Raw genomic sequence first — 7990 nt, forward strand, 5'->3', positions numbered from 1 at the left:
AAAAAAAAACATTAGTACACAGTCATTCCCCCGGGAAGGCTCCGAAGAGGAATCCCGAGGGAAAGGAACAAGAATTACACAACAGGCACGTGCCCTCACAACCACTTACACTCACGGAAGGAGAGCTGTAACCAAAACAGAATTATAACAATTATAATTATGTAACTATGTAATTATGTAATTCAAAAATGAATGAACACTAAAGAAAGAACGAAAACCCCGAAAGGAATCGTTCTACAAAGCTGAAAAATCAACAAATACAATTAGATTCATAAACTAATTGAGACAAACGTACGGCGTAGCAACCCCCCCACACGGAAAGGAAGCTACAAGGGCGTAGTAACACGTAGTAAAAGGGTGAACGACCTCAAGAGAGAGAGAGAGAGAGAGAGAGAGAGAGAGAGAGAGAAAGACATAAGTCAAACTCGATCGCCACCCATAACGCCGTGGCGGCCAACTGCCGAGGACACCACGTGGGTAAGTACACTACACACACAAATCTGAAAAGGAAACTTACTGATTTCTATACTCAAATATGTATACAAACATGAAAACATGTTTACATATATTGAGTAAATGAAAAGTAAGCGATTAAGTAAAGACAAAACAAACAATGGCTGCCAAGAGAGGACCAAGACAGAGACGTCTGTCACAGTCCGAGCCAAAAGTGAAAGTGGGCATTCATCTGTGTGTGAGGGAGGGGAGGGGTAGCTAGCTACCACTCCCCTACCCCCAGCTAACTAGCGCGGGGGTAATACACCCTCGTTAAATTCTAATGGCTCGCCATTTCAGCTGCGCTAAAAGGTAAACCCTGTGTAAATAGCGTGGTTTGTATTTCGGTTACGGAACAATTACTGATTTCTATACTCAAATATATATAGAAACATGAAAACATGTTTACATATATATTGAGTAAAAGAAAAGTAAGCGATTAAGTAAAGACAAAACAAACAATGGCTGCCAAGCGAGGACCAAGACAGAGACGTCTGTCCCAGTCCGAGCCAAAAGTGAAAGTGAGCATTCACCTGTGTGTGAGGGGGGGAGGGGTAGCTAGTTACCACTCCCCTACCCCCCCCCCGCTAACTAGCGCGGGGGTAATACACCCTCGTTAAATTCTAATGGCTCGCCATTTCAGCTGCGCTAAAAGGTAAACCCAATGTAAATAGCGTGGTTTTGTATTTCGGTTACGGAACAAACAAGAATTACAATTAATTAAACCGGCTGAGAAGATTAACTACTCGGGAGAACCACTCAACCCTCCGGCGGGAAGGTGGGAGAGATGAAGTTGAAAAGTTGAATTACAAACGGTTATAACTTCACTTAATGAATAAACCCATTCCGAAGCAGAACCTAACCTGCGAACGGGAAGGGTGTTCCCCCTGCAGACCATTCTGCCGGCCGCCAACATAAAGTGAGCGGCGTTGACTTTGAGAAAGAGCAAGACCAAAGTCAAGCTCTGAAAGGGTCGCACTCCCTTCCTCCAGCAGATTCCTTCTAAGAACACGTAGAGGGGAAGGTGAAGATAACACCCGAATGGAGGTGAATCCAAACAATGACGATTTCCCTGCGGCAGTGGCCGAGTTACACGGAAGGCCATGCGCCAACGGGATGACCGATGTCCAAGGGAGAAAGGTCAGAAGGGAAGGTTCTCCATTCTTGAAAACCTGCTGTACTAACACTGTCACACAAAAAGCAACAATCACTGAAAGTGAATATATATATATATATATATATATATATATATATATATATATATATATATATATATATATATATATATATATATATATATATATATATATATATATATATATTACATTAAGTATTTATTTGCGACAAAATAAGGGGGTGTATGTAGGATAGCGGCCACCTGTATGTATGATTACGGCTTACTTGATAAAACGGAGCCTTTGTATATTAGCGGCCAGTTCCTCCCGCGTGGATTAAAAATGGACATCGACTAACATAAACTTTCCCCCTAATCTAACCTACAAGACATGACCTTACCTACTTACCTAGTGTGGGGGGGGGGGGGTTATCGGTGCCCCGCGACCGCCTTACACTGCCGAATTATAAGTTGGGTAATTTTGTATAGAATTACATGGTGTGATTTCGCACAAGAAATATATGATTTCCTATAGCAAATAACGTGATTTAACCGATTTTGATGATCATTTCAATCGCAAACAAACAGATCAACCAATTCGGTTAGCTATAAGTTGGCGAATTGGTTGATGTTATTACGGATGAAATGAATGTGAAAACCAGTTAAATCACGATATCTACTATAGGAAATCATATATTTCCTGTGCGAAATCACACAATGAAATACAATACAAATGAACCATATAAATATTAACACTGTTGACATATATATTGAGTTAAAATATTTAAAAAACAGATGTAGGGGACGATAACATTAGCAACGTTACCAATGGTTGACGGAACTACCAACGTTGACGAATGGTACACAGTGTTACCAACGGCACGATGTCATTCCTAGAGATAGAAATAATAAATCTTTCCATACGTAAACTAAATAATTATTCCATATAACTATTACACAATAAAACCTAACAAACCCACCTAACCTTGCCTAGAAGTACCCCGGTCACAAAACACATATAATAAGAATTGGGGAATGACTTACCTTGATACACAGTACTACCAACGGTGACGAATGGTACACAGAACTACCAACGATACGATGTCATTACTAGTGGTAGAACTACTAAATATTTCCACAGGTATATTAAATAATTTTTCCATATAACTGTTACGAAATATATAAAAAGTACAGAAAGGCCACAGAACCTAACAAACCCACCTAACCTTGCCTAGAAGTACCCCGGTCACAAAACACGAATAATGACTATTGAGGAATGACTTACTTTTATGAAGAAAACTACAAAAACTTGCTGGACACGGAAGGAAGAGACTGACGGATTAACTTCTATGAATGGGATGAGGATGGATGGGGGTCATCGGGGTCTTGTGGGTAGGGGGGGTCGATTGTCTGTTGCTGTAAAGGAGGGTAGAGGCGACTGGCAGTAATGAAAAAGGGGTGGAGTAACGTATGTTGAGGATAGTAGTGGGTAAAAAAGAACCTGGAAAAATTTTGTTTGAAATATTCAGTCTTGATTCCAGGCCTCTGAACCCACTCCTTCACTTCTCTCCAGAGACGATCTATATTTTGAGTATGGATGGTTGGGTCTAGGGGGTCAACGAAATGCTCCGAATGATTAATAGACTTATGAACGTAACCAATTTCCGATAGAGAGTTGTATGCAGACCACTTATCACTGATAATAATACTACCAGGTTTAATATACTTCTGGATGAGGGGAATTAGAGTAGCAGCATCTCGTTTAGTAGAAAGGGGGGGAACTAAAGGGATAATGAAAAATTTCTTGGACACACGTTCAATACCCCTAAAGACCCATATGGCACTTAACGGTCTACCACGGTTGTATTTAGCTTTACCAAAATGAGTTTCGTCTATTTCAACAGTAACTCCATCACCACCAATCGCCTCTTGATTATCGAAGAAGTATTCGGTAACCTCCGAACAGAAACTTCTCCAATCCACACTAGTCTTTGAAGATATGTCGATACCATCCATGAGGGTCTCATGGTCCGAATGTTTATGCAAAAAGTGGTTGGCACATAATATTATCTTCCATGGGGGTAGACGACTTTTGTCCAAAAAAGTACCTTTATAGGCCGTAACGGTATAACCACAACGACGTTTCTTCTTAGTTTTACGAATGATGGTTTCAGTAGAGCAATAAAACCCGTGAATGTCTCCCTTATAAGATAAAAGAGAACGACACTTGGGGCAGTTTAAACGCTGAGGAATAACGTTGTGAGATTTAAGAAAATGCTCAACATTACCTGAAGCATCAAAAAAATCACCATGGAATTGAGCCACTGCTTTTAGGTACGGAATACTGCAGCCGGTACAAGATTCTATAATATGCTCCATCGCAAAATACGAAAAAAGAAACCGCACTTGTAACGAAGAACGTCTCACCAGGTCAAAGGTTACAACGGGAAAGGCATTGGAACAAAGGGTATGAAAAGAGCGGTCAAAGAGATAAAGGAAGGGGGGGGGGGGGGTAGGGAGATATCTGCATAGGCCTAGAGTGGTGATTGGTTAAGGGAAAAACATAGAACACAAGCGGGTAAACATGAATGAACTAAATACGGAAACTAGACCAAAGAAAAGATTTATAGGACACAGAGGAGAGAAAAGGAACTAACCAACAAAAATAAATAAAAACAATATAGGAAGATAAAATGGAATGAACGGTAAATAATATTGAATGGGAATATAAAATGAGGTGATCATACCGAGAATTAACTGGATAAAAAAACTAGTCCAGAGTAAGTATTTATGTGCAACCGGGAAGAGATAAAGAAATAACCAAACAAATAAACCCAATATAGGAAGGAAAAATGGAATGAATGATAAATAATATTGAATGGGAATATAAAATGAGAAAATAACACGGTAATAAAGAGTAATTGGGGAGAGGAAACTCCTGCGAAGGGGGGTGATATATGCGCAGGACGGAAACTGGTGCGAACGAACGTACGTACAAATGGGAAAGGAAATAACCAAAAAAATAAACCCAATATAGGAAGGGAAAATGGAATGTATGATAAATAATAGTGAATGGGAATATACAATGAGAAAATAATACGGTAAAAAAAAAGAGTAATTAGGGAGAAAAACTCCTGCGCAGGGGGGTTATATATGCTCAGGTCAGAAACTGGAGCGAACGAATGAACGTACAAATGGGTGCTAATGTTAGCATGGAATGCTAACATTTAATCTACATCAGGCGTTGGCAGCACTGGTTACTGTATTACTACAAGAAATAACCTTTGAAACGGCTCCTCCCAAATATATCCAGTTATACTGATTTGTATTTTCCTACGGTTATAATAAATACAAGAAGGAAATGTATAGAGAAGAAAAGGACTGATTTACGGTTATATATCAGTTCCCCAGTATGTTTTCCCCACCCAAAACCCCGGGTTCCCAAAGGGGGTCCCCCATTATCGGAGGATATAGATGTATATATATTTCTGTAACTATTCATTTGCGACGGGAACGAGTGTTATTTTCGAAGGGAGCGTAATTTTTCCTATAAGAAAAAGTAGTTGGAATACTAGGATACATTGCCATGTAATACACTACAATGAAACCATAAGTTGACCATAATAATACATACACGTGGCCGCTATGATACATACACCCCGATAAAACGCTGTGTAAGGAGGGTGGCAGGACCGTTAGGTAAGTAGGTAAGGAAACGGCTTGTAGGTTAGGTTAAGGGGTTAAGTTCAAGTTAGTTGTTGTCCATTTTTAATCCACACAGAAGGAAGTGGCCGGTGATACACAAAGGCTCCAAAATTTATGTCCTTTTCGAAGGAAACGGGCATTTTTCTATAAGGAAAAGTTGGTTTTTATTAATAAAAAAGCCTAGACTAAAGCTGCCCCGCCAACCTAGTTTCCCAAGTACAGCACTTTAAAAAATAAGGATATAGCATAGGATAGCTAAGCTTTTCACTAATAATAAAAAACTTGAGCCTAGTCAAAATTAACCATACCTTTAGCTTCCAGCCACAGTAATGTAATCACAGTTGTGACAATTGTGGTCTAGCTAGCGACTAGCGACCGTCTCTCAGCCTCAGGTCTGGCGTCTAACGTCTAGTAGTAGCAATAGATACTCAAGACCTTGTCACGGCTCTCCTTCTCCACTTGGATATGAAACTACTTTTTCAACTTCTTTCACTTTTAATTTTCCGTTTCATGGTGTCTTCTTCTCTGGGTTCCTGTAATGAATGGTAGTAATAACTCGATTTGTGTACACTGTTGAGTAATTTCGTATTTACCTGCCATTTCTCTACACACTACACTATTCTCGATAAGAAAATGCTTTGAAGCATATTATCTTTATCACTCTACATAACAAACATTACTTTTTTATCCTTACTATTTTAGTCTTTATTGGGGGTTTTAATCCATCGGTCTGTTGTTTCAACTATTTCAATAGTTTTCTATATTTAGTTGGTGGAATTTTTCCTAAGTGGGAGGCAAAAGAATTACTCATCAATTGTTGTAGCCTTTTGCATTCTCAATAAGTCTTTTTATAGTTTATATATGACATCTGTTTTGACGTTGTTACTGTTTCTAGAATGATTTATTGTTAATTTGTTCTCATTTATTTATTTCCCTATTTCCTTTCCTCACTGGGCTATTTTTCCCTGTTGGAGCCCTTGGGCTTACAGCATCTGGCTTTTCCAACTAGTTTTGTAGCTTGGCTAATAATAATAATAATAATAATAATAATAATAATAATAATAATAATAATAATAATAATAATAATAATAATGAGAGTTCTGACGGTTTCTAATTAAACCAGCTAGGCCTATAGTGTAGGATTTTATATATAGAAACGCTTATAATTTCATGATTTCAAGTCATGATCATTTTGATACTAAACAATAATTTTATACGGTCGAAATTGAATGCATAGCTTTCGAAACAAATCAAATTTTATATCATTATTTTGTGGTAAATATGAACTAAGTAAAAAACTAATAGTGATTGTAAAATTTGAATCTATAAACTTTGGATATGTGAAATACCCTAATATGTTACGAATAAAATGAGTTCCAGTAAATATGTGAGTGAATTAATTGTTGAAAAACGACAGAATGAAAAGGTAAAAACACAACTAGGCCTACTGATATGTGGAAAATTTCGGCAAAACTCCAGTTTTATAGAGAAAATGTGTTGGAAGCACAACAAATACATTTACTTTTGCATATGTATGAGTCAACTGATTTTTGTAACCACTCTTCTCTTTCAATATTCAAACATCTATTGCTTGGACCGAGGACTTCCATCTTTGTCAAAATTTCGTAAAAATACTCATTTAATTCTCAATATAATCCTGGTAACAAACAGATACTAAGACACAAACTACAAAAGTTTCTCTTCATGATTTATTATATGATATATTATCCATTTTGACGTTGTTATTGATCATACAATATTTTAGATCAATTATTCATTTTTCTCATGTATTTTATTTATTTCCTTTCCTCACCGGGCTATTTCTATCTGTTGGCATTTCAGAGCTTATATCCTCCTGTGTTCCCAACTCGGGTTATACTTGGCTAATAATAATAATAATAATAATAGGCTAATAATAATAATAATAATAATAATAATAATAATAATAATAATAATAATAATAATAATAATAATAATAATAATAATAATAATAATATACCATTGATGGCGGTAATAAAACACATTCAATATGCGAAAACACTCCATCTATAAAACCAATAAATAATTCCAAGTTGAAGTAAATGTCAAACGAGAGATGAAAATTTGTTTAACTTCTTGCTAATCAAATCGAAAATTTTGACAATAGTTATTCACCGACTAAAATAATTTGGGGCCAAAATTGATATTACAGAGGAAAGCTAGGAAGTAAGAAAATATTGCCACAAGAGTAAAGGTCAATTTTGCTATTAGAACCTAGCCTCTAATTTGAAGGATTTGGTGTATATGAAGGCTAACTACGGAGAATGCTGAACCAAGGAAGTGAACTGGATGGTTTTTTCTTCTTGGTCTACTTTGCTTTAAGGGTCGCTTTTCTGGTTCCGTGCTGCAGGGGAACCCTACTCTTTACAAGTCCTATCATAATTAATTCCATGGTATACATTCCAAGGCCTTCGGCTTTTCACACCGCATAACGCTCGTTTATTGTCAAATCCACATTATCGAAGCACTTAGAAAACAAGAAAGTCTTCATTTGCCTCTTGAAAGCCTTAACATCCCCAGTCTTTGGGATGCATAGTGGGAGCTTGTTGTATAGTCATGGGCCGCATATTTGAAAGTTTTAGAAGCTACAGTAAGACATTATATCTTGGTTCCAATAATTTGAAACCATCTGTAACTATT

General features: G+C 37.3%; 1 protein-coding gene across 1 annotated transcript in view; it reads right to left on the reverse strand.

The window, feature by feature from the left end:
• The window catches only part of LOC137658684 (DNA/RNA-binding protein KIN17-like), a 52817-nt gene extending 47056 nt beyond the window's left edge, over positions 1–5761 (reverse strand). The window contains exon 1 of the mRNA XM_068393662.1: positions 5620–5761. The gene's annotated coding sequence lies outside the window, so the exon portion shown is untranslated. The remainder of the gene's footprint in view (positions 1–5619) is intronic.
• Positions 5762–7990: the final 2229 nt, after the last annotated feature.

The sequence above is a fragment of the Palaemon carinicauda genome, chromosome 19 (assembly GCF_036898095.1).
Source record: "Palaemon carinicauda isolate YSFRI2023 chromosome 19, ASM3689809v2, whole genome shotgun sequence".
Taxonomy (NCBI): domain Eukaryota; kingdom Metazoa; phylum Arthropoda; class Malacostraca; order Decapoda; family Palaemonidae; genus Palaemon; species Palaemon carinicauda.